Source organism: Carettochelys insculpta, chromosome 3 (genome assembly GCF_033958435.1).
Source record: "Carettochelys insculpta isolate YL-2023 chromosome 3, ASM3395843v1, whole genome shotgun sequence".
NCBI classification, from domain to species: domain Eukaryota; kingdom Metazoa; phylum Chordata; order Testudines; family Carettochelyidae; genus Carettochelys; species Carettochelys insculpta.
Genome location: NC_134139.1, coordinates 185,446,071 through 185,473,516, shown reverse-complemented (window position 1 = coordinate 185,473,516; position 27,446 = coordinate 185,446,071). Strand labels below are relative to the sequence as shown.

At 45.5% G+C, this 27,446-nt stretch overlaps 1 protein-coding gene and 1 non-coding gene across 5 annotated transcripts in view; both read left to right on the top strand.

Moving 5' to 3' along the window:
• The window catches only part of CYRIA (CYFIP related Rac1 interactor A), a 142,022-nt gene that overhangs the window by 31,341 nt on the left and 83,235 nt on the right, over positions 1-27,446 (top strand). For 2 of the 4 annotated variants that reach the window (XM_074988972.1, XM_074988970.1), the window contains exon 3: positions 652-803. The exons of the other annotated variants lie outside the window; for them this stretch is intronic. The gene's annotated coding sequence lies outside the window, so the exon portion shown is untranslated. The remainder of the gene's footprint in view (positions 1-651; positions 804-27,446) is intronic. 4 annotated transcript variants of the gene reach the window in all.
• On the top strand, positions 10,468-10,538 carry TRNAQ-UUG (transfer RNA glutamine (anticodon UUG)). Its single transcript has one exon. It is a non-coding gene; the product is annotated as a tRNA-Gln (tRNA).

The window sequence follows — 27,446 nt, the reverse complement described above, 5'->3', positions numbered from 1 at the left end:
TATTGTGGCTATAATAAACAGGCATTTCAATGTTAAGCTTTTGTTTTGTAGCAAATAACTTTTTAAAGTTGACTTTACTTCTGTGCTGGGAAAGCATGAGCCTTCAAAACTAACTTTGCTTAAAAAAAAAAGGTGCAGCTACTCTTGAGTCGCAGGATGAATTGTGGGGTTTCAGCCATAAAAAAAGTCACGATGATGCATTACATATAACCATTGTGTGTGTTTAATTTTATTTTCCCCCAATATAGCTTTGGTGGCTATTTGAAAGTATGAGAACTTGATCTCAGAAATCTTCCAGTATACAACCAACTTTGGCAAAGCATTATGACAAGCATCTACATTTTACAAGGGCTTATGTCTCAGAAATGTTGCATAATTTATTTGAATTCTTAACATAATGCACATGCCTCAAATTCACAAAAACACCTAGACCAATCTTGGCAGCAATTCATCAACTTAATCCTAACTATTGTTATTGAGACAAATAAAACATTTTGATAAATAAAAATCCAAAATAAACGTGTAAAAATCAGCTCTGCCACAGCTTTAAATTCATTATCGTAAGTCTGTTTTAACAAAGTTCCAAAACTTGCTTGTTAAAGAATGAGTATCAGCTTTCCATTGTATAACCCAACTTGTTTTCTTTTTAAGGTAGGGGAGTCTTATCTGCAAAGTTGAGGGAAAGGAAAAGCACAGTGATTCTGGGTGTGATCCTTCATGTTTTCTGTGAGAGACGGATGCTGAGTCTCTTAACTCCATTGTTCTAATTTATTGAACCTGAGCTAGAACTACTACCTTACTAGGTAAGAAATTCCCAGGTCTTTGATTTATAATCCTTCCTCTGTGCAGTGTTTTAAGTGAAAGTAAATACATATTTTGAAAAGTAGCATAATGTAGAGCTGTAGAGTGTAAAATATTAAATGTTTGGCTTCATTGTGTGCTCCATTTCTGAAATGATTGGTACGTTGTCCTCCCTGTCATGGGACAGATGGTAGCAACATCTCTGCTTGCAATGAGTTGAAGCATTAGAGTATGTCTTTGTACAGAGAGAGTGTTTGGCAAGTGGGAGTGTAAATGTACAATGCTGTACCTTGCCAGGCGCTAACTCTAGGAGGTCCCTAGTGTGCTTGTTGTACTGCACTTTGAAACAACTGGTTGTCAATGTGTACTATGGAAATTTTTGAGACTGGCACTGTAGATTTACGCTCCAGGTTGCTACACATCATTGTCTTATAATCTCTTGGGCTCGTCCAAGAAAAGATTTCTGAGGCATCAAGAGAAAGAAGAAGCCTAGTTTGAAAGGCCGTGCAATTCCATGGTATTCTATCCTGGACGAGGACTTTCTCCTATCCCACTTCTATGTGTCTGGGTCTTTCGAAAGAAGGGCTTTCAAAAACTGGGGGGGCCTTTTGGAAGGTCCCGTCTCCACGTGTGGCACGTGATTTGAAAAGCCACACTTTCCAATCACCGCAGCTGCCATTATGCTAATGAGGTGCTGCATATTCATTGCAGCACCTCCTTAGCATCTTTCAAACCTGCCCATTAACATGCCCCTTTCGAAAGGAAGGGACACGTGTAGACACAGGGTGTGAGAGAGAGCCTTGGTGTTTTGGCTACTGCTGCCCACCACTGAGGGGAATACAAACTGAAGAGAGAAATATAATGCTCCTTTTAGCACTATTAATATTGTACAGGTCGAGTAGAAACAGGTTGAGTAGATTCTAGACCAGTTTGCTATTTTGGGATGGCATGGGAGGAAGCTGTGGGAATGGCTACTAGGACACCACCTGCTCTTCTCCCTGTTCTCCTGACTGTCCGGGACTAAGGGGAAATCACCTGGTTTGTGTGAATCACTCTTCTGCCACCTCCCCTTGTGAGCCAGGAACAAGAGGCATGCACACAAGCTGTGTACTTTCCCAGTGCTCCCTGACAGTCAGGGGAACAGGAAGAAGAGCAAGCGGTGTCCCTGTACGCATGGCTGCTGCCCCCCTTGCTCTCCCCAAATGGGCCCTTAGCTCTAGTTCTATGGCATGCTGCCATGGAGACCCGTTCTCACCAGCTCTGACTCAGACAAGCCACTCTTTACCAGCTCTTCTTGGTTTATATGAAAACTTTGGCAGATGTTGGTGTTTAAAGCAGATGGTCTATCTGATAGTAATTCCTTATCAAATCCTAAAGGGAAGGACACACTTTGTTTTCATAGTCTTTATGTATGTGGGACAGGGCTCATTAGCAGAGGTCATGTTGGGGCTTGTGGTTCCTAGCAGTCCTGCTCCACATCCCATCACAATTCCCAACACTCACAGGTGAGATTTGTGTGTCACTGAGTTACCATTGCCAATCTGCTGATTTGCCACTGGGCACTTGATCCTTTCCCACCCTGAATGATCTGTTCCATAGTGCAGTGATTGTCACCACTTAGTGAGAGGTCAGAGATCATCTCATTCCTGGTCCCTGAATATTGCCTGCTCACCCTTTGGCTTGGATCAGTGATTGTTAATGGTGGATCAACTGCTATCATGGGCTTTATTTTACTGGGATCGTTGACACCACTGCTCTCATTATGGCCTCAAAGCCAGTTACGTGGTAACTCTCAGCATCATGGGGGTTCAGGTAACCATCCCTTCCCCTCTGCTTTGTGCCAGGAGCCTTAGAGGAGTCATCAGCTGTATCATCGCACTCTTCACCTGAAGTGGAATTCTAAGAGGTGACCGTATTTTAGGCCCATAAGGGCTCATACAAAGCTTGCTATAGGACCACCATGGCACTGAAAACACCCACAGTACTGATCTTGTTCGCTCCATCTCCAGAGGGGGCAGACACTCTGCTCCCCGTCATTAAGAGCTGCTCAACAGTGCAGCATCAAGCCTGGGGCTACAAGCAGAGCAATTGGAGCAGCCCATGGACTTGATGTCCTTTCCTCTTCTGCCCTGCCAAGATGTCAGTGCCTGTGCACAAAGAGGTCTCAGAAATAACTGCCTTGTGGCAGACTCCATCCTCTCTGGCCCTTATCCTGAAGAGGGCCCAATAGAAGTATTTCATTCTGGCTAGAGGTAATAATACCTATACACCCATCTGCCTCCTAATTCCATTTGTCAAAGCCATCAACCATAGGGACAGGCATGGAAGATCTGGAACTATCTGCAAAAATAAAGCCTTCAGGAGACTGGATTTACAGTAAGCCCTTGCTATAATTGACTAATGAGGGATGGGAGTAAGGTTGTCAGCTGTTACCAAAAGTCTGTTATATGCAAAGGTTTACCTGCCCACCCACCCCTGCTAGGCTCTCCCAGCCTCCCCCACCCCCACCCCACACAAAAAACCAACAACACTGCCACTCCCCGGAGTAGCTGCTGGACCCCCTGTGTCACTGGAGGTGCCTGCTGTGTAGCTGGAGCTGCTTTGCTGTGCGCAGCTAGAGAGGCCACCGCACTGCCTGGAGGAGCCGCCACCGAAGCCCCCACATATGCATAGTGGCTCCTCCAGGCTGCACCAGTGGTAACATCTTTAACTTTTTTTTGGTGGTGGTGGGGATGATATTACGGACCCCAGCGGACTTCAGGAACAACGGGGGATGTCTGCTAAATTGGGGTCCTTAAAATTGATGGTTCACTGTATTTGGGTGTACAGTTTTTGTTGTCATGTCTACTACTCTGGGTGGTCAACCACAGAGTCCTCCTTGGCTGCTATGACTACAATATGTGGCAGGCCATGGTCTGATCTGAAGGGCCACTTCCTCAGAGTTCTGCAAAGGAGTTCAAGTATTCTGGGGGAAGGTTTGGTGGTAGCCAGAGCAGCCCTCCAGGTCTCTTTGGATGCAGCTGATTCAGTGGCATGCATGGTGGCTTTGGCCGTCTTTATGTGCAGGGCATCCTAGCTGCTACACTCAGATCTGTCCTTGGAAGCTCAGGAGTTGAGGCAAGACCTTCCTTTCAGTGGACAGGCCTGATGTGCAGAGCAGTAGGACACTTAGCTTCATGGCTTAAAGGATTTACGCATGACCATAAAGATTCTGCAGCTGTATTCCCTTGCACCATCTTGTAAGTGGTTCAAAACACCTAAGTCTTAAGGTTAGTGGAGCCAGTCTAGACAGGAGCCATCTTCTAAACAGCACAAAGACTTTAAACAACACCCTAGCCAACCATCTCTGCCCTCCCCACAAAAAGGCTCACCCAGCTTTCAGCAGGGATCAAAGCACCTATTTTGAGGGTGTATCCAAGGACAACCTACCACTCTGTTTCCAGGATCCATTTTCACTGGCTTCCCCCTCTCCCACCTTCTTGCTTGGGCCTACATTGCCTTGGACGGTGATGGGAAAAAATAGACCCTGCAGTTTTTCTAGCCCCAACCTGTACCATACCCCTCCCCTATCCCTCTTCACGGACCCCTCTCACAAGAATCTTCTTTTACGGGAGTTGGAGGTACTGAAACAAAGCTATTATACCCTTGGTTTCTTGAGGCCAAAGGCAATCTGCATGCCATCATGGTACTATGACGTCTCAACAGATACTTAAAGTAGTAGAAGTTTCTCATGGTCTCCCTAGCCTCCATCACCCCCTCCCTGTATCTGGGAGATTGGTATTCCGCCTTTAACTTAAGGATTCTTATTTTCATGTTGTGATCTTCCCAGGACACAGAACCTGGAGATTGCCAGTTCACAGTCTTCATCTTGGCCTGGGGACAGCAATGAGGGTGTTCACCAAATGCATGGTGGTGATCACTGCTTTCCTGAGTTGCAGACACATCCATACCTGGATGACTGGCTTGTTCAGGGCCACTCAGATCCAAAGCTAGATGGGATGCTGAGGGACTAACGATCACTCGCTTGTCACTAGGCTTCTTCGCGAATGCCAAGAAATCCACATTAATCCCTGTACAAAGTATGGAATTTATAGGAGCTGTACTGTACACTTCCTATGCCAGAGCTTTCCTGCCTTTTGAACAGGTTTGAAGCTCCTTTAGACATGGCAGAAGTGTCCACATTTCCTCTGGCAACAACCAGGGTCTGCCTGCACCTGCTGGACCACATGGCAGTGTGCATATATATAATGTGCCATGCCAGTCTTCGCATGTAACCATTCTGGCACTGATTAGCTCTACCTACTCTTAGTCCAGGGAACACCAGGAAAAGGTCATTGCTATCCCTCTGGCCCTACTTTCCTCACTGTGATGGTGTACCAAAGCAGAATATGACCTGGAAGGAGTCCCCTTCAACAGTCCCACTCCCTCTGCTGAGTTGGCATTGGATGCTGTGGACTTTGCATGCATGTGGGAGATCTACGGACCTAAAGATGATGAGACCTCTTTGCATATAAATGTCAAAGAGCTAAGGGCAGTCCAGCTGGTTTGCAGTGTGTTCCAGCTCCATCTGTCAGGAAAAGTGGTGAGCAGCCAAATAGACAACACGGCCTCGGTGTGCTACATTAACAAGCAGAGGAAAGCATGCTCATCAGCCCTCTGTTGTGAGGCTCTTCTGTTTTCATACTTCTACATCAGCCATAACCTACAGCTAGAGTCTTCTCATCACCCCAGTATGGATTTCTCTTCTCACCTCGAGTGGTCCCCCTACCTGGAGGTGGCCTCCAACTCTTCATGATTTACAGCATTTGTAAATTGGATCTGTTTGCTAACAGACAGAACAGAAAGTAACATTATTTTTGCTCTGCCAGTATCTAAACAAGGAGTCTCTTTCCAACATGGCCATCCTGCCATAGGCAAGGGATCCATTGTATGTGTTTCTTCTGAGCCACCTCATCACCCAGGGCCTAGCAAAGATCAAGAATGACAGAACATGGCCCATCATGATTGTCCCCATGTGACTGTGCCAGCACTGATTTTGGTGTGCTTGTGGACAAGGCAGTGGCCCCTTCCCAGCCTTGTGGACCTGCTGTCATGGGATGACAGCAGACTACCACACCTGGAGTGTCTGTGCCTCCTGGTGTGGCTTCTTTATAGCTGAAGCTGAATGAGTGTACCTGTTTGGAAGAGGTCTAGCAGGATCTTCTTGGATGCAGGAAGCCTTCCATGAGATTTACTTACCTTCCAAAGTGGACATGGCTCTCCTGTTGGATATCAGAGTGGGGCATCTCTTCTTCACTCTCTCCCATGCAGTCAGTATTGGACTACTTACTGCATCTTGGGAACAATGGTCTGACATACTATGCCATCAAGGCACACCTTTGTCATCTCTGCTTTCCACTAGTCAATCCAGGGCCCGATAATCTTCTTTCATGACATGACACTTAGGTTCCTGAAGGGCCTCGAGAGCTAAATCTGCAGGTTTGGGACCCTGTTCCACAGTGGGACTTCAACCTGCTTTTCTCTGTTTTCACTGGACTGCCATTTGAACTGCTGGTCTCCTGCTCCCTTTCCTGTTTGTGTTGATTGCTTTTCTGGTGGTGGTGACATTGGCCAGGCAGTTGTCAGAATTGAAGGCCCTGATGCCAGAACCACTCTAAATTATGGTCTTTTTAAAAGGACAGCATCTAGCTGTGATCCCACGCAGCGTTTCTGCCCAAAGTAATGTCCTGTTTTCACATAAACCAGGACATATTTCTATCTGTGTTCATGTCCTACACAGTATGGTGGCAGAGAAGTGTTTACTTACTCTGGATGTCAGGAGGACACTGGTGTGCAATGTGGTATGTACTCAGACTTTCCGCAGGTCTAAGCAGCAGTTTTATTACTGTGGTGGAAAGGATATAGAGCCTTATAGCATTGTTGCAGATCTCCAATTGGATCGCTTCTCGTATATGGACCTGCTACAGTTTGGCCAGGCTGCTACTGCTGCCAATTGTCAGATTCATTTGATCAGAGCTCAGGCCTCCTGGATGGCTTTCCTTCCCCATGTACCTATCCAGAACATCTGTAGAGTTGCAACGTGGTCTACAGTCCACACATTCACATCTCACTATGCCATCACTCAGCAGGCTAAAAATGGCATTGGGTTCAGCAGAGCTGTGCTACAATTTACACACCTGTGAATTCCTCTTTTCTTCTAGGGGTAACTTGAAGTCACCTAATATGGAACGTGTGTGAGCATACACCTGAAGATGAAAAGAACACCTCTTCTGTAACTATCAAAACAAAAAGTAGTCAAGTAGCACTTTAAAGACTAGCAAAATAGTTTATTAGGTGAGCTTTCGTGGGACAGACCCACTTCTTCAGACCATAGCCAGAAGTGGGTCTGTCCCACGAAAGCTCACCTAATAAACTATTTTGCTAGTCTTTAAAGTGCTACTTGACTGCTTTTTGTTTTGATAGTGTATAGACTAGCACGGCTTCCTCTCTGTTACTTTTCTGTAACTGGTATTCTTCAGGATGTGTTGCTTATGTCCATTCCACGTACCACCTTCCTTCCCCAGTCTTGGAGTTTTCAGCATAAAGAAACTCAGATGTGGGGGGAGTGTTCCTTAAAACACTACAGAGGTGCCGCTTCAGGGGCTGGCTGCCAGAGCTGCTTTTCTATGGATACTGCTTGGGGACAGATGACTTCTGGCACCAGTGCATGTGGCAAGTACACGCCTACTGTGGAATGGGACATGAGCAACACATCTGAAATAAAGTAGTTACAGAACAGGTTTTTTCTGTTTGTACAGTACCTAGCACACTTGGGCCTCCTGGTCCATGACTGGAACTCTTGGGTTCTATTTCAATACAATACACAATAAATAAGCAGATTTCACATCACAGCCCCTGCTTAGCCATTATCGAATGTTAAGTCAGCTTTGTGACATACGTAAGTCTTAAGGAAAGTAATATTGTAACATATGACAAGTATTTATAATTAGTTGCAGGAAGAATTTTGCAAAAAATGTGGTTTTCTTGGAAATGGGGAGGCTCAGATTTGAGTTCAATTTTATTTTCTGTTCTGGGTTTTTCCACAGTCAGATGAACAGGTTAGAGATTACTTCGGGTCCCTTGAAAGCTATATAAGTGGACATGATTAGAGAGGTAGTCTCTGATGTTTCTTGTGCCCAGCCTATTGATGGGTCACAATATTATGGGTAAGGTGTCCCTAAATCATGAAAGCACCTTAGATGAACAAGTCCCATTGATGTATTAATTTTTTTTTCAAGTTCTAAGACCAGAACTTTGAACTGTTACCAGAAACAAGCCGAGAGGCCATAGTAAGTCAACATAGTGTTAATTACTTTAAAAGCATTAATTTAAACTTTTTTAAAATTCATGTTTTTGTGGTATCTACCTTCAATAACATAACTCACTGACTTCTTCCTCCAGTAAGGTACTTCTTTAACTTAAGGGTCATAACTGAATGAGAGCAGCAAGCCATCCATCTCTTTCACTTTCTAGTTGCAGCAAAGAAACAATTTTTAATCAGCTCTTGAATTTACCCTCAGAGTTCAGACCTTCTGTGTGTACTCCTTTGAGTACAGGAACTTGCCTTATAACTGCCTCTGTGTGCAGCAGCAAGCAGATTCCTTCCCACTTACACACCCACTGCCCCATATTAAACCCAAAAAAGTGTGAAGTTGCTGCTTTACAGTTCTACTCTCTCAGGGGAATATAATGGTAGAGAAACAGTTCCAATCTGGAAAGACTCTGTGAAAAGTGTCTAATGCATTTCTGCTCTTTTACATAATCATTCAGTGCACAGGAGTGTGCAGATCATAGAAAACAATAAATACTACACTTGTCCCAGTGTTCCTCACCACTCCAGGATGTTCTTTGCCTTATGACAGGGTGTGTAGTGCTCTTCTGCTTCTGGGCCAGTGTATAATTAACAGCTACCACGTGCTGGATTACTTTTCCCTTGTGGACTGAAGAAAAATGGCCCTGCCCTGTGTGTGCAAATCAGTTTCTGCCTTCTTAAAAACATTTTCCCCTTCCCTCCCTGAGTCATTTGACACCCATGCCAGTTTTCCCACATGATAAACCTTGTGAGATGATTGTTGTCCGGATAACCTCACCCTGGCTATGCTTGTCCTGGGCAGGAATGAGTTTTGTCTTTAATGCGAATAGATTTTCAGCAGGAGGTACTTAGCTATCCTCTACCTGTAATCCCTGTTGCTCCGTTTTGGTGCTTCAGTCCAATAGGGAAGTAAACAGGCAAGAGAAAAGGTGAAATCTGTACATTCAAAATGTTGTTTACAGACTCATGCAGTTCATAATTGATAAATTGTACTGCTTGATTCTCAAATTAATGCAGTGTGATACGACATTTTTTGCTTTGCATCTTTTTCGTGATTGCTTGTTGACTAGCCACTTGTGCTATGTTTTTAGCATTGTGTCGACTGAGTAACTGGTTATGTTGGGTTACTAATAAGCTTGAAATCCGTTAATTAAACTGAAGTAATTCTTTAATCTCTGACATTCATAAATGAAATTGATTATACAAAAGTATTGTTCGTCAGTCTATAAACTATAGTTGTGTTACTGTAGCTGATTAAATGATGCCACTTAGTGGATAACTGTTATTACTGCAGCCTCTTCTGCAGAATTAAATTACAAGTTATGACTATATACACTGTCATTTCCTTTTATTTTTAGATAGACCATGTTAAAGGTGTCACTTTTTTCAAATGACTTTATACAAGTTCAGCATGTTTATGTTCTCAGCTTACACACTGCTCAGATGAAGTAGAGTGAAAGTGTGAATAATTACTTTTCTATGGCAATTCACATATATTATTTCAAATTCTAAAATAAGTAAAGATTTCATTAATAAGATGAAATGTGCAAAGGCCTATGTGGAAAATGTCTGTTTTATACTGGTTATCTTAATAAAATACAACACAGGGTACTTGCTGAGCACTTGAGAGATTTTCAGGGTGAGAGTAACTCCATTTGTGTTGTGGGAGGAGGTGAGAAAAATGAGAAATGAAGAACTCGGAGTGAATTTAAACTTTCTAAATCTAGCTAAATTTAGAACACTTGGAACAACTGGATTTGCATAAGTTGGTCATTTTCAAACTCTGTCACTGAAGGCTTGATGAATGACCTGCCAAGCAAACAGTAACCTACGACAAACTGACTTTGCCAGAATTGAAATTAAGTCAATAAAAATCAAACCCATCTTATTTTTGACAGTCTGGTAAAAGGAGAGGAAGGTACTAGTGGAGAAGAGGCTTGGAAAAAAGTGAATGTTTACAAGGAGATAGAAATAGTTCTATCCGATTCAAATGAAGTCTGTCTTTAATTTGGAATCTACAGAAGAATCTAATTTTTTTTTTTTTGAAACGCAGAATTCCTCTTTGAGTGATTGCTCATGTGCATTCCAATTTGGGTGTATGCCGGGCACGTGCCCAGTTGCTGGAAGCTTTTTACCATAGCCAGTAGCTCTAGGGTCGGTGTGGCACCCCCGGAGTGGTGCCCATATGCGCACCACCTGACCTACCCCCTGCTCAGTTCCTTCTCACCACACTGTCGGTTGTTGGAACACCCTGGTTGTTGAGCGTTCCCTGGTAGCCTTTATTGTTTTAATTAGTTGTAAATAGTTATTTTGCAGGTCCATGGTGTAATGGTCAGCACTCAGGACTTTGAATCCTGTGATCTGAGTTCAAGTCTCAGTGGGACCTTCTGGTTGTTCACTGTAAACCCCTTTCCCATACAGAAGAGGAGAAGCCTCGTACCCCCAAGGCTGGGAAGTCTAGTGTCACCCCTGCAAGAAGGAAACGTAGAGTAGTGGTGGTTAGAGACCCTCTTCTGAGGGGGATGGAGGCGCCCATCTGTCGCCCTGACATTTCCTCTCGGGGATGTATGCTGCCTGCCGGGGGCCCGTATCCGAGACGTTACGCAGGCATTGTCGAGGATTATCCGGCCCTCTGACTATCCCATGCTTCTCATCCATGTGGGCACTAATGATACTGCGAGGTGTGATGCTGAGCAGGTCAAGAGTGACTTCAGGGCTCTGGGGGCACGGGTCAGGGGGTTTGGGGTGCAGGTGGTATTCTCTTCAATCCTGCCTGTCAGCGGTAGGGGCCCAGGCAGAGACAGGTGTATCCTAGAGGTGAATGCTTGGTTGCGTAGATGGTGTCGCCAGGAAGGCTTTGGTTTCTTTGACCACGGGATCCTTTTCCGGGAGGGACTGCTAGGCAGAGATGGCGTTCACCTTTCGAGGAGGGGGAAGACCATATTCGGACACAGGCTGGCTAACCTAGTGAGGAGGGCTTTAAACTAGGTTTGACGGGGGCAGGGGAGCAAAGCCCACAGGTAAGTGAACAGCATGAATACATGGGAGATGAATTTGAAATGGGAGGGAGTATGGGCTACACAGGGAGAGTAAAAAGAGGGCCAGGGCAAAACTGGGAGGCAAGACCAAATCAATGTCTGAGATGCCTATATACAAATGCAAGAAGTATGGGAAATAAACAAGAAGAATTGGAAGTACTAATAAATGAATATAACTATGATATCGTTGGCATCAGAGAAACTTGGTGGGATAATACTCATAATTGGAATGTTGGTATTGAAGGGTACAGCCTGCTTAGGAAGGACAGACATGGAAAGAAGGGAGGAGGTGTTGCCTCATATTAAAAATGTATACACTTGGACAGAGGTGGAGATGGACAAAGGAGATGGACGGGTTGAAAGTCTCTGGGTTAGACTCAGAGGAGTAAAAAACAAGGATGAGGTCCTACTAGGAGTCTACTACAGGCCCCCTAGCCAGGTGGTAGAGGTGGATGAGGCTTTCTTTAAACAGCTAACAAAATCATCCAGGGCCCAGAATTTGGTGGTGATGGGGGACTTCAACTACGCAGGTGTATTTTGTTAAACTAATACAGCAGGGGACAGACTGTCCAATAAATTCTTGGATTGCATTGCAGACAACTTTTTATTCCAAAAGGTTGAAAAAGCTACCAGAGGGGAAGCTGTTCTAGATTTAATTTTAACAAATAGGGAGGAAATTATTGAGAATTGAAAGTGGAAGGATGCTTGGGTGAAAGTGATCATGCAATTATAGAGTTCACAATTCTAAGGAAGGGTAGAAGGGAAAACAGTACAATAGAGATAATGGATTTCAGGAAGGCAGATTTTGGTAAACTCAGACAGCTGGTAGGTAAGGTCCCATGGGAAGCTAAACTGAGGGGAGAAACGGCTGAGGAGAGTTGGCAGTTTTTCAAAGGGACATTATTAAGGGCCCAAAAGCAAGCTATCCCGCTGTGTAGGAAAGATAGAAAACATGGAAAAAGACTGCCTTGGCTTAACCAGGAGATCTTGCATGATCTGAAAATAAAAAAGGAATCATATAAGAAATGGAAACTAGGACAAATTACAAAGGATGAATATAGGCAAACAACACGAGCATTCAGGAGCAAGATTAGAAAGGCTAAGGCACAAAATGAGCTCAAACTAGCTACAAGCATAAAGGGAAACAAGAAGGCTTTTTACAAATACATTGGTAACAAAAGGAAGACTAAGGAAAGGGTAGGGCCATTGGTCAGTGAGGAGGGAGAAACAGTGACAGGGAATTTGGAAATGGTGGAGATGTTTAATGATTTCTTTGTTTCGGTCTTCACTGAGAAATCTGAAGGAATGCCTGACGTAGAGAATGCTGGTGAAAAAGGGGTAGGTTCAGAAGTTGAAATAAGAAAGGAACAAATTAAAATTTACTTAAAGAAATTAGATGCCTGCAAATCACCAGGGCCTGATGAAATGCATCCTAGAATCCTCAAGGAGCTGATAGAAGAGGTATCTGAGCCTTTAGCAATCATTTTTGGAAAATCGTGGGAGACGGGAGAGATTCCAGAAGACTGGAAAAGGGCAAATATAGTACCCATTTATAAAAAGGGTGACAAGAAAAACCCAGGAAACTACAGGCCAGTCAGCTTAACTTCTGTGCCAGGAAAGATAATGGAGTAGGTAATTAAAGAAATCATCTGCAAGCAATTGGAAGGTGGTAAGGTGATAGGGAACAGCCAGGATGGTTTTGTTAAAAACAAATCATGTCAAACTAATCTAATAGCTTTCTTTGATAGAATAACGAGTCTTGTGGATAAGGGAGAAGCGGTGGATGTGGTATACCTAGACTTCAGTAAAGCATTTGACATTGTCTCACATAATATACTTATCAATAAACTATGCAAATACAACTTAGATGGGGCTACTATAAGGTGGGTGAACAACTGGCTGGATAACCGTAACCAAAGAGTAGTTATTAATGGTTTTCAGTCTGGCTGGAAAAGTATAACTAGTGGGGTTCTGCAGGGGTCTGTTTTAGGACCGGTTCTGTTCAATATCTTCATTAACGATATAGATATTGACATAGAAAGTACACTTAGTAAGTTTGCAGATGATACCAAGCTGGGAGGGGTTGCAACTTCTTTGGAGGATAGGGTCATAATTCAAAAGGATCTGGATAAATTGGAGAAATGGGCTGAGGTAAACAGGGTGAAGTTGAATAAGGACAAATGCAAAGTGCTCCACTTAAGAAGGAACAATCAGTGTCACACATACAGAATGGGAAAGGACTGCCTAGGAATGAGTACAGCAGAAAGGGATCTAGGGGTTATAGTGGACCACAAGCTAAATATGAGTCAACAGTGTGATGCTGTTGCGAAAAAGGCAAACATGATTCTAGGATGCATTAACAGGTGTGTTGTGAACAAAACACAAGAAGTCATTCTCCTGCTCTACTCTGCGCTGGTTAGGCCTCAGCTGGAGTATTGTGTCCAGTTCTGGCCACCGCAGTTCAGGAAGGATGTGGAGAAATTGGAGAGGGTCCAGAGGAGAGCAACGAGAATGATCAAAGGTTTAGAGAACATGACCTATGAAGAAAGGCTGAAAGAATTGGGCTTGTTTAGTTTAGAAAAGAGAAGGTTGAGGGGGCACATGATAGCAGTTTTCAGGTATCTAAAAGGGTGTCATAAGGCAGAGGGAGGGAACTTGTTCTTCCTTGTCTCTGAGGATAGAACAAGAGGCAATGGACTGAAATTGCAGCAGGGGAGGTTCAGGTTGGACATTAGGAAAAAGTTCCTAACTGTCAGGGGGATCAAACACTGGAACAAATTGCCAAGGGAGGTGGTAGAATCTCCATCACTGGAGATATTTAAGAAGAGGTTAGATAGATGGCTTTCAGGGATGGTCTAGAAAGTGCTTGGTCCTGCCATGAGGGCAGGGGGCTGGACTTGATGACCTCTCGAGGTCCCTTCCAGTCCTACTCTTCTATGATTCTATGATAGGTAAATAGCTCTTCTTAGCACCTAGTGAGCTGAGGTGAGTCTTTAACCCCTCTTGGTGCCTTGGCACCAGGGGATGCCTGGCTACCTGGGGTTTAAAAACTGTTCAAAATGTGGCAAACAAATGCCCAAAAGCGACCCACGTAAGGCGTGTTTGAGTTGCCTCTGTGAGGCACACCTCCAGGAGTGCTGGTCTATTTGCAAGGCCTTCAAGCCTAGGACTTTAAAAGGTAGAGCTCAACGGCTGAAGGTTCTACTAATGGAATCAGCCTTGCACCTGGACATTTCCCCGACGGGAACTTGGAGCGCTGCATCATGGGTGCCGTGAGAAAGTACCCGGCACCAAGAGCAAGACTCAGTGCCTAGCGCTTCCCGGCACCGTAAGCTAGTCCCTGGTGCCTCGCAAAAAGAGAAGACGGGACCAGGGTCAATCCTGAGAAGGAAAGAGGCCAAGGCAAGCTTCTGGGGAGTCCACCAGATTGCATCATGATCAAGGTCATGAAGTGCAGGTGTCAACTCTAGCATGAGGCAGGAGCCCACGCTCTCTCAGACTGCCGTCGTTGCCGGAGGCCTTTAGTGCTGGGCAAGACCTCCCGCAAATTACGATGCAGCTACAGGTGCTGCACCAGGAGCCTTCATTGCCCCAGTGCCAGGCACCTGGTCAGGCACTAGGGACCCCAGCATGGTTCCTGACGCTGGTGAGACCCCAACAAACAGTTGCCTCCCTTCAGGGCCATGCAGACGGTGCAGAGCGTGTGAGAACTGGCGGGAGCTACAGACCCTCGGCACCGCCATGGTCGTTGGTGTCAGAGTCCTCCTCAGAGTTGGACTCTTTTTACTCTAGCTCAGCTTAGAGCAGCAGTATGAGGTCCTCTCAATGCAGTGGGCATTGACACTGCTCCCAACTCCCCTTAGGGGGGAGTGGCAAAGGCCCCCCCAAGGTGCCCCACAATGGCCCTTCTGGACCCCGTGTGCGATCCACAATGCACAGGGGCGGGATGTGGGACTCCTGTTCAGGGCACCCAGCACTCCTTGGGTGCCAAGATCGGCACTGACTTCTGCTTTGGGGGCCCCACTGAGAGAGCAAGTGGAATTATCAGCACCGGCACCAGTGCTCTCAGAGGCAACCCAAACTTGGGTGATGCCCCTGCAGGCACCAGGGACTGTGGTGCAGTGGGCGCTGGCACTGACAGAACTGGTGCCGTCCCAGGTGCAGTGTGGCCCCATCTTCATGGCACCATACCAGAGACCACTAGGGGGCCCTTCACCCTAGACGCCGAGCATGGCACCGCAAACCATGGTGCCGGGGACTCAGATGGAAGTGCTGGATCCTCCTGGACCGGTGGGCTTGGAGGGGGTGATGCCGTCGTCCTCCCCAGATGAGGCGCTGGCTGGATCCTCTGCATTTTGGGTACTGGATGATGGAGGAGCGTACCAGCAGCTGTTGAGGAGGGTGGCCTAGAGTCTGGGGGTGCAGGCGGAAGAGATCAGGGACTAAATAGACCCTGTTACAAATATCCTTGCGACTTCTGGACCGTCCAGGGTGGCATTGCCCATTTATAAAGACAATTTCCAACACAGCAAAGACACTGTTGCAGACCCCAGCCTCAGCCTTGCCCACGGCTAGGAACAGTGAGCCCAGGGAAATGAACATCTGTTCACCCCCTCTGCCCCGACTCCCTTGTTGTTGATGCTGTGAACAATAGGGAGAGGCAGGGGTCCAGGGGCCGTCCCCTAAAAACAAAGAGGCCAAAAGATTAGACCTGTATAGTGGGAAAGTTTATTCTACAGGTGGCCTCCAGTTGAGAATTGCTAACCAACAAGCCGTGGCCAGCTCCATGGACCGTTTAGCTGAGCTGCTCCCGCCAGACACCAAGTTGGAATTTAGGACCCTGGTGGAGGAGCAGAGACTCATATCCGGAGCAGCACTACAGACCGCCCTTGATGCAGCGGATGCGGCCACCAGGGTCGTGGCCTTGGGTGTAGCCAGGAGAAGTGGGGCATAGCTTCAGGTCTCGGGACTCTCACACGAGGTGTAGCAGTCCATTCGGCCCCTCCCTGTTTTTGGAAAAAACTGACAGGAAGCTTCATAGTATGAAGGACTCACGGGCCATTCTACGCTCACAAGGTCTATATACACCAGCTACCCAGCGAAGACATTTTACCCCGAGGCCCCAGTTCAGACAGTTCCCACAACAACAATGGGATGGGAACAAAAGAAGGAGGCCATCATATTAGGAGACCTCAGGGTCGCCAGACACAGGACCAGAGCAACCAGAAACCCCCACTGGAGTCTAAACACCAGTTTTGATGGGGCGGTCAGGACTGACACACCGGCCACCTCCACAGTCCCAGCTCAGTATTTATTTTCATCCTGCCTGTCCCCATTCTCCCATGCATGGTGCAGCATAACGTCAGACCAGTGGGTCCTCTGCACGGTAGAAAAGGGATATGCTATCCAAGTTTCTTCCTACCCCCCTTCCCACCCACCTTCCCTGTTCCTCTGCAGGGACCCCTCTCACAAGACAGTTCTCAGGCAGGAGGTGGGGGCCCTCCTACAGAAGGGGGCTATAGAGAAAGTTCCCCTGAAATTCCAGGAGCAGGGATTTTATTTTATTCCCATTTATTTTATTTTATTCCCATTATTTCCTAATCCCAAAAGCGAAAGAGGGGCTATGGGCAATCTTGGACCTGTGAAACCTGAACAAATTTGTGAAAAAGAGAGAGTTTCTTACGATATGCCTGGGCATAATTATCCCAATGCTGGAAGGAGGGGACTGGTTTGCTGCTCTCGACTTCCAAGGCACATATTTCCATGTAGCAATTTGTCCACCTCACAGGAGGGTCCTCCGGTTTGTGCTAGGGAAGGACCATTACCAGTTCACAGTCCTTCTGTTTGGCCTCTCCTCATCCCCAAGAGTCTTTACCAAATGTATGTCAGTAATGGCAGCCTTCTTAAACAGACAGGAAGTGCACCTGGTCCCCGACTTAGGTTACTGGCTGATCAGGGGTCAGTCACAGAGACATGTGATGAGACATGTACAGCTGATAAGAGAAACGTTGGACACGTTAGGCCTCCTAGTGAACGAGGCAAAGTCTGTGCTAGATCCAACTCAAGTCATGGAATTTGTGGGTGCCCAACTAGATGCAGAGCAAGCCAGGGCCTTTCTGGCCCAGAGCGGGATCCAAGCCATGGCATCTTTTATCCAAGGGGATGCCTCGGACTGTTGGGACACATGGTGGCATGCACGTTCATAGTCCAGCATGCCAGATTACGAATACGCCCCTTCTAGCTGTGGCTTGCCTCAATATACAGACCTCTCAGGGACAGCATAGACAAGTTAGTTGCAGTCCCCCCCGCCCCGCCCCAAGAGTGTTAACAGCATTACACTGGTGGCTAGAAGCCGGGTCGGTCTGTATGGGAGTGCCCTTCAGTCCCCCACAGTCCTCCCTCTCCCTGGTCACAGACGCCTTGGGAGCACATTTTGGGGACAAACAGACTCAAGCTCTGTGGAGCAAGACAGACGCTCACCTCCACATAAACATGCGGAAGCTCAGAGCAGTTTGGCTGGCGTTCAAAGTGTTTCACAGCGAACTGAAGGGGCAGTGTGTCGCGGTCAGCACAGACAACACTGTGGCAATGTACTATATAAACAAACAAGGGGGTTCACGCTTGTTGACCCTGTGTCTCAAGGCCCTCACACTCTAAGACTTCTGCATTCAGCACCAGATTCTCCTGAGGGTGTTCTACCTGACTGAGGCTCACAACTCCCTAGCAGCCCACCTCAGCACGTCTTTCATGGGCCACGAGTAGTCATTACACACTGAAGTACTGAGTTCAATTTTCCAGAGATGGGGACGTCCCCAGGTAGACTTCTTTGCCACTCATATCAACATGATGTGCAGGATGTTCTGCTCTTACCAGAACCGAAGTCCAGGCTCTTGGGCAGACGCCTTCAGCATTCGTTGGTCGGGTCCATTGCTGTACGCCTTCCTGCCGATACCGATCACGATCATCCACTGAACATTCTTGAAAATTCGGTCAGACCGAGCATCAGTTATCCTGGTGGCCCCAGCCTGGGCTCGACAATACTGGTACTTGATCCTCTTGGAGATATCCACTCGTGCCTTGGAGGTGCTTCCACTGCGTCCGGACCTGCTGACACAGGAGGAGAGGAGACTGCAGCACCCCAATCTCCAGGCACTGCATCTCACAACATGGAGGCTCCATGGCTGAGACCGGTCGAGCTGGGCTGCTGCGAACCTGTCAGGGAAGTATTGTTGAATAGCAGGAAACCCTCTACGAGGGTAACATATGTAGCCAAATGGAAGAGGTTTACCATATGGGCCACTCAAAAGGGGTCGTCCCCGGGAGACGCCCCAGTACCACTACTGTATGGTCCTAAGCCAGACAGGGCTGTCACTATCCTCCCTGAAAGTGCAGCCATTTCGGCATTTCACCCAGGGGCCGGGAGGTCATTTGATCTTCTCAGACCCAGGGTTGAAAAGGTTTATGAAGGAAACGGGAAGAGTCAAACTATGGGTACGGGCCCCCCTGCCAATATGGGACCTCAGCTTGGTTTTGTCTAAGCGTATGACTTCCCCCATTTGAACCTCTCACCTTCTGTTCTATGTTGTTCCTTACTTACAAGGTGGTTGGTGGCCATTACCTCAGCCGGAAGGGTGTCGGAGCTCAGGGCCCTGACAGAGGACCCACTTTATACGGTGTTCCACAAAGATAAGGTCAGGCTGAGACCCCACCCGGCATTTCTGCCTAAGGTGGTCTTCCCGCTTACATATTAACCACGACATCACCTTACCAGTGTTTTATCCAAAGCCCCATGCCTCCACTAGGGAGCAGAGCTTACACACTTTGGATGTCCGGAGGGCACTGGTCTTCTACACAGACAAGACCAAAGCCTTCGGGAAGTTGCAGCAATTGTTTGTTGCAGTGGCAGACAGGATGAAGGGGCACCCAGTCTCCTCTCAGTGGATCTCCTCCTGGATAGTGGCTTGTATCAGAGCATCTTACTCGCTGGCGTGGGTTCCCCCTCCCCTGATCAGGGCTCATTCCACCAGGGCACAGGCATCCTCTGTTGCATACTTGGCCAGGGTCCCTATCCAGGACATCTGCAGGGTGGCCACTTGGTCCTCCATTCACACGTTCTCAGCGCATTACGCAGTAACGCAGCACGCACAGGAAGATGCTGCGGTGGGCAGGGCTGTCCTGCACTCCTTCCGAGGCTCCGACCCTGCCTCCTAGGCATTGGCTTGCATTCACCCATATTGGAATGCACATGAGCAATCACTCGAAGAAGAAAAGACAGTTACCTGTTCTGTAACTGGTGTTCTTCGAGATGTTGCTCATGGCCATTCCAAAAGCATCCTGCCTTCCCCTCTTTCAGAGTAGCCGGCAAGAAGGAACTGAGCCGGGGGGCAGGTCAAGTGGCGCATATATGGGTGGCCACATGGGCACCACTCCAGGGGGCGCCGCACCAACCCTAGGGCTACCAGCTAGTGCAGAAAGCTTCCGGCAACTGCGCATGTGCCGGGTGCACACCCAAATTGGAATGGACATGAGCAACACATCTCAAAGAACACCAGTTACAGAACAGGAGCTGTCTCTTGTGTGCTAAGATGCAAATGCTCTGTTTGGTCACTTCTGTGCAGCAATGATTTTCTTGATGTATGTCCTTTGTCCACTGCCCAGTTTATTTGAATGAGCCATAGTACAAGATTTGGATGTGTCATAAATCATGGTGAAAGTCATCATAAATAGATTAAGGCCTGTTTTGGGGAAGTAGTAGACAATGAATGGTGTGGCTGAAGGATATGAGAATCTTGGCCTCACATTGAACATCAAAAAGTCCAAGGTGCTCCACCAACCTTAATTGATGGGACAATCTTATGTGCCTTCTGCTGAAGTTAATGGAGAACCACTGGAAAATAGCAGAAAGATGTCTTCCATAAAATCGACAATGTTGCAGAAGTCTAGTGTCATCTGAGCTGTGCAAGCTCTGCTTTTGCCTGCTGAGAGAAAGGGTCTTTGAGAACCAGGACATCTATCCCAAGATAAAGGTTCTTGTATACCATGCAGTAGTTGTTCCAATGCTATTATATGCAAGTGAAACCTGAACAACACAGGTGTCATTTGAAGGCACTTGAACAATATCATCAATCTTGCCTCAGGAGAATCCTAAATATCTTTTGGGAGGATAGGTGTGTGAACAATAGTGTCCTGGAAGAGTCAAACATGACCAGCAGTGAAGCCATAATTATTCATCAACAGCTTCGTTAGACTCGTCATGTGTTTTCAGATGTCTGATCAGCGCCTCCCAAAACAGATAGTTTTCCAAATTGGGAGAAAGACAGAGGGGCATTGGGGGCCAGAGGAAGCGATATAAGGACATGCTGAAGGCACACGTGAAGAAGTGTAGCATCAGTGTTAACATGTGGGAGAACCTTGCCCAAGACCATCCCCAGTGTAGAACAGTGATCCGTGATGGGGTGTTGGAATTTGAGAGGTCCTGCTACAGTGCAGATGAGGAGAGATGGAGAAGAAGAAAGGAGCATCAAAAACTGCCCCATGCCCCTCCAAGAGCTATTAACAACTGCCTCTTCTGTGATAAGATGTGCTGCTCCAGAATTGGGCTGATCAGCCATCAACGGACTTGCAAATAAGAGGGTGACGTGAAGATATCCTACTTGTTATCGAGTGGACCCCTCCCCCCAAGAGGCCATAGACCAGTCCACAGTTTCATCTATCAGATATTCCATGCTCTGACAGTTACAGGAGGAAGGACTTAAGGCTGTTTTCATGAAGTAAATAAGAATAGCAGGCATTTGATTCAATTTGGAGGAAAGCTTTATGGAAAGTAGCAAAATCATATGAAGTTGTAGTTGTTAAAGCTATATATGAAGACTTATAGTACAATAGAAGAAAGAATCAACTGGCTCAAGTCAAAGTTCAGTGTAAGGCCTTGAGGCATGGAATCATCATTTCATTTCATGGTTTTTAAACTGAATACAAAATTTAAAAATGTTAGAGTAGTTGAATGGTGTGACATTAGATTATCTACAATTGATCTCCTTAGCTTATTATATATTGTACACCTGGTAGGCATGTTTATTTGAATTAATATTTTTACTTTATTGGGAAGTTTTTGTACTTGATTTGTACTTACAATAAATACCAAGCAGATTAAGTGGCTGAACCTTGCTAAAGAGACATCAGATAGTGTTGAATGCAACAGTAGTGAAGTCACCAACTGTAAAAATCTTGTGTAATTAGGAAGTTTGATTAGTGCCAGTGACCCCATAAAGGATAATGATATAAGTAGATGGACCACTTCTACCAGTGGTACGTTGAAAATGACAAAATAGTTTTTGTTTGTTTTAATTATTTGTTTGTTTAATTAATTAAAGCCATTGCATTCTGGATGGAGTATAGGTCATCTACAAGTCTCCTCCACTTCAGTCCCTCTTGGAAGAAAATTTCTAGCTGACCCCACGTGTACCCCAGTTGTTGTCCTTCAGCGTTAGTAAATCTCCACTTTTGTTCGAGATCTTCCTCTTCTTGCGTTTTCCTTGTGGGTTCCATCCGAGGGCTTGACAGACAATGGTGGATGATGGTTTTCTGAGAGTGTGGCATAGCCATTCCCACTTCCTTCTCTTGATTTGAACGTAAAGTGGTTCTTGTCCTGCTCTGTTCCACAGCTCGTTATCTTGGGCCAAGTTTTACTATTTGCTGTGAAGGATGTGCCAGTGGCTGCTATGAAAATTCACTTTTGGTTCTAAAGCATGTTACAGCTTGAATCTCTCTAATCCAGAACCCACTCGTCCAGCAACATTCGTAATCCAGCATGATCAGCTGGATGACCTCTTATGGACATGGCCAAGTTTCCAGTTGTCCCGATGACGTTTGTCTACAGACATTAGTCATGGCTCTCAGGCTTCCGTGCTGGTATTTATCTGCATTTTACTCCTAAATGTCTTCTAAAATCCCTCTAAGCGGTGGAAGTGCTGGTAATGTACTAAACAGTATTGTCTGGGAAATTCTCTCATCTGGCATTGGTCAGGTTACAAAGGTTCCAGACCAGAGAGGTTCAACCTGTAATAGTATTATGTTATAGTGTAGAAGCAGTTGCTTTAAGTGAAACAGACCTCATAAGGCAGAAAGTAAAGATGACATCTTTTTTGAAAGATGACTGATATAAAGTGGGGTGATTTTTGAGATAAATTGTTAGGAGCAGAATAGGATGTGAAACTGGGTTATGAGATTGGCTACAATCAAAGATTGTGGTGGTGCAGAGAAGACAAACATGATAAGATGCCAAAGGAAATAGTGCAAAGGCAATCTTTATGACAGGAGGACATTGTACTCGGGGATGCAGTCAAGGTAGGCTGATTAGAGGAACAAGACCTGGCAGGAATGAATACTGACTATCTGCGCAGATGCAAGGAACAATATAATCTGGGATGAAAGAGAAGCATTCTGCTTTTGAGCTTGTGTATCAAAGGCAACCAAAGTGGCTATTAATACACACCCTGACAGACTTGTACACAAGAACCTAGCTTCTGAATATTAAAGCTAAAGTCTGAAAATTCTGCACACATGCATAGATTCAAATCCTTTTCTAGGTGCTGAAGTAAGTGGCCTGATTTTTCTTCAGTGTTCAGTACCTGAAAACTCTCATTGCCTAGTTTTAGGTTCCCACTTAAAAACACCTCATAAACTGAAAGCTCAAAAACAAATGTAAGTTTGGATGGCCTCTATAGAATATATCCCTTCCACTGTGAAAAATGCTTCCTGGTGGAAGACACAAAGTAATAGGGAAAGAAGTTGTACTCCTTTACTTTACCATCTTGAACATATTCATGTGTGCTAGTGGTGTTTAGGGTTGTCTGGACCCCTTTTCCCTAAATACATTTCCACTGCTTCTCATGAGTATAGCTGTTTTGTTTCATCATAGTTTTTTTTTTTTTTGTTCTCCCCTGAATTGTTTCAGTTGGATTTGGAATAGGCCCTGGGTTTTAACTGCAGTTTTTGATGCAGCCACAGGAAATAATTCAGTTAGCTTTTCAAAACCTAGAATGAGTTACTGATTTTTTTTTTTAAACTCTTGTCTTCTAAAGGGATCAAGATTGCTCTGGAAGTTATTTAAGCAAAAAAGGTAACTCCACATAAGTTCTTGTCTGTTCAAAGTATCAATTTTCACATTTGAAGCCTTTTTGTATGTCATTCCAGTTTGACCATTGTAATACTTTCATAAAAGTACAACAACTGGGATACTTCTGGAGTCAGCTAAACGTTCTCTCTCAAAACAGAGTGAAGTGAAGGAGACTTGTAGATGACCTGTGCTCCACTCAGAGTACAAGGGTTTAAGTCAATAGAATGGAGTACTGAGGTGACAAAAAATACTTGAGATTTGTGTCTTCCATGTAGTTGCCCTTGCAAACAGCAGAGGGCAGTGTATAATCACCAAATATCCCTTTGTAAGCTTGTTTTATCCCCCCCCCCCCCTTTTTTTTTTTTTTACATGAAGCCATATTGAATGAGCAAATGTCTATAGACTGGTCTGTGAGTTTTAAATGTCTCCTTCACAGGAAATCCACTGAGTAGCATTGCAGGGTTGTGAAAACAACTGCACAATGTCCACTTTTGTGCATGTGTTTAACTTTTCTCACATCATTGAACAATACTCTGTTTTCTTTGTATAATGGAGCTTTCTGGTCATAGGCATCTTGTAATATATGAAGGGAAAATAAGCTAAGACTAGGTTTATATTATTAGTTATTATGCGAATATGACCAAATAGTAGTGAAGTAATCTCATAATGGTATGTTACAAAGCTGACTTTTAACATAAGTTCTATCATGTATCAGTTTTATTGTCTTAAAAATTATTGTGCCATTGCTAAATTAAAAGTAGTGTCCAATAGCGATTTGCCTCAGTTGTTCTGTTTCCTTTACCATTTTAACAAACTTAACTTGGTATTGCTGAATTCTTATTGTGTGCTGTGACAACAAGGTGCTTTGTATTTGTTCAGTTGCAGGATATTTTATTTCCAGAGCTTTTGTGGCATTTAGCTACTTTCTCTACATTGTAGATTTTATTATTTATTTAAAAATGAAAAACTGGTAGTGACTATAACTGCTCATTCTTGAAGAGCATAAAAAGCTATGTTGTGAAGCTGATAGTTTACATTGTTTTTTAAAGAAGATAGTTAAGCCAAGACATCAATCTAGGAGTTTCTAGGGTGTCTGCTGTTACAGCAGTTGGATCCTCAGTTTGCCCCTGAATGAAGCTAATGTAGCAGTTAGCAACAGGTGATATGCAAGGAGGGGAAAATGGCCCTGAATGGTTTATTTTCGTTTTGTTTCTTAATTTGGACCACTCCTGTCCTACAAGTGTCTGCATGGGGACATTACCTTAGCATGATATTACATAGGACTTCAGCATCTAGTGGAGAAGACTGAGGCTGAATCTACCCTGAGATAAAATTGATTTTATTAAAATTGATTTACCACTGGGTTTTATCCATTTGATTTTGAGAATCTTCACCTTCCCACATGCTTCCCACAAAAGCTATTTACTGCTGCCATACACAAGTAGCTTAAATCAAGTGCTGCTGTAGTGTGTTGTGGGAACCTATGCGACAGTTCCCTGAGCCCCGTTGCATTCTGGCTCCACAATTATATGTGGGTATATGATGACATCTTCCCACATTTCATTCCCCTCTTTTCCTTGCCAAGTTAAGTATGTTTAAATAGGAATGGGGACTACACTGAAACAGCGTTCCTAGGCTTTATTTTGTCTTAGATATTGATTTATACTTCCTGGGAAAGCGAACTCTTAAGTAGACATGGGGGCTACACTGAAGCTTGAATGAATGATCAGTAATGGCCCAGAGCGGCTAAAAGATAGTACACTGTTGACAGCCATGAAAATTGTGGCTGTCCACAGAGTCTCTTTCAGGAACTTGAATTTGGATTTAGGCCACCTGGGAAAGATCCTTATGCTTAAGTAGACACGGTGGTTACACTGAAGTTTGAATGATTCATTAGGCTAAAAGACTCCAGACTACCACCAGGTTTGGACCTGGAAAAGAAGACCCTAAGGACAAGAAAATTCACTGTTGCAAGCCTTACTTTGACAACTGTGGTGATTGTATAGTTAATACATGGCTTTCATTGAAACATGTATGGCTTAGGGTAGCTACAAGACCCCTGGCTACAGCCAGCCCCTGAAAATCATGACCCTCGCTGCACACTATCTGCCTGGCACCTTGTGCAGTACATCCGTTTATTGGGTTAAGGTGACGCCCCGTGATGTCGCTGGGTGCAGGAATGTTTCAGACTATGTGGCACCTTTGGGCGGAGGTAAGGGAGGGGGTATGGGGGTCAGGACACCATGTAAACAGCTGAGAAGAAGTTTCTCATACTTCCAGACAAGCATGACCTCCACCCACAGCCCAGCTGACACATGGAATTGAGGGTGCGGGGGGCAGTGGCTGGCACCAGGCAGCGCAGAAAGAAAGCAGCTAGCAGGGCTATACACAGAAACACAGACCCACAGCTACACTTCTAGCAAAGGAAAAGAAGATTTTTCAGCCTCTTGTGACTATGCAGTCACGGGCTTGCAGGTACTGAGTTGTAATGGTCTTCCTGTTGCCTAATTCCTCTGCACTTGAGAGCAGTGGAGATGTAAGAGGCCAGAGTGGAGAACTGTGATGCATTGTGCGGCATGTACAGAACATCCGTGGAGGCTAATGAATTCAATTTAAAGACATGGTGCATCCTCACTACCCTTTATTTGGAATTTCAAATTCGAATTGAATGCTACACCCATCAGAGTACTACAATTTTAGGATTTTGATATCGTGTCGATTTTTAGTGGTCCAAAAATCAAGCTAATAGAATTTACAGTGAGGAGAGGAGCTTGGGAAAATCGAGCTAACTGACTTAAAATCAATTTTACCTCGTAGTGTAGATGCATCCTGAGAGTTACTAAAGTAACCGCCAAAAAGTCAAGAAAAATAAACTTGAACAATGAGGGTGGGGTGGGGGGCAGAGTAACTTTCTAGAAGAGGGGTGGGCAGTAATTTTCACAGAAGGGCAACTCCATGAATTTTGGTAATGGTGGTGGTACGCCATTCCCCCCCACCAGAAGGGTCTGGACCTCAGGCAGAAGGGTTGGGGCTGAGGGCCACAGAGACACAAAAAGAATGCATGTGTATGAAAGAGAAACGCCTTGGCTATGGCTACACTATAGTTGCTATTTTGGGATACAAATGTATCCCAGAATAGCAACTTCGCAGCTAAACACAGTGCTGGAAATAGCTGCGCTGCTATTTCAAGTGCAGTATTCCCGTTGTGGTACCCCTCATCATACAAAGGGTAGCGGAAACTTCAAAATAGCTGCTTATTTCAAATTTCGGTGCCATGTGGATGGCACCAACTTCAAAATAAGTTACTCAAAATAAATTTAAGCAATTTGTGCAATGCAAATTTCGTAATTTTATGTTGTGGTATGGCTACAGTGTAGCCATGGTCTGTGTGCGAGAGAGACTTTGTGACAGATTGAGTGTGCTGTGCAATGTATATGTGACAGTGACTGTGTGGAACAGACCGGTTATGTGAGACAATGTGTGCATGTGCTGGCTGCTGCTGGTTAAGTTTCTGAGAAAAGCCACCCTTGGTCTTAAGGGAAATCTGGCCTGCTCTGTTGCCTCTCCCACCCCTGCTCTGCATTTCTGAGTGAGTAACTTACCATCCATGCTTCAGACTGGAGCAGCTCCACTGTGTCATCCTCTCTCCCCAAACCTGTTCTGTTGAGATATCGTAGAAGGGCAAGGGAGCACCATGACTTCAGCGCTACCTTCTCTTCCCATTCTGCACAGCTGTCAGGAGAATCCTGGGAACAGTGCTGCTTCAAACGGAACAAGAGCTACGTCTACACGTGTGTGCTACATCGAAATAGCTTATTTCGATGTAGCGACATCGAAATAAGCTATTTTGATGAATAGCATCTACACATCCTCCAGGGCTGGTGCCGTCGACGTTCAACTTCGACGTTGGGCAGCACCACATCGAACTAGGCGCTGCAGGGGAGCGTCTACAAGCCAAAGTGGCACACATCGAAATAAGGGTGCCAGGAACAGCTGCAGATAGGGTCACAGGGCGGACTAGCGCTTCCGGGGCAACAGCTAGCCGCTCCCTTAAAGGGCCCCTCCCAGACACACTCAGCCTGCACAGCACGCGGTCTGCAGAGCCACAGGCATGCACACCCATTGAAGCAGTATGGAC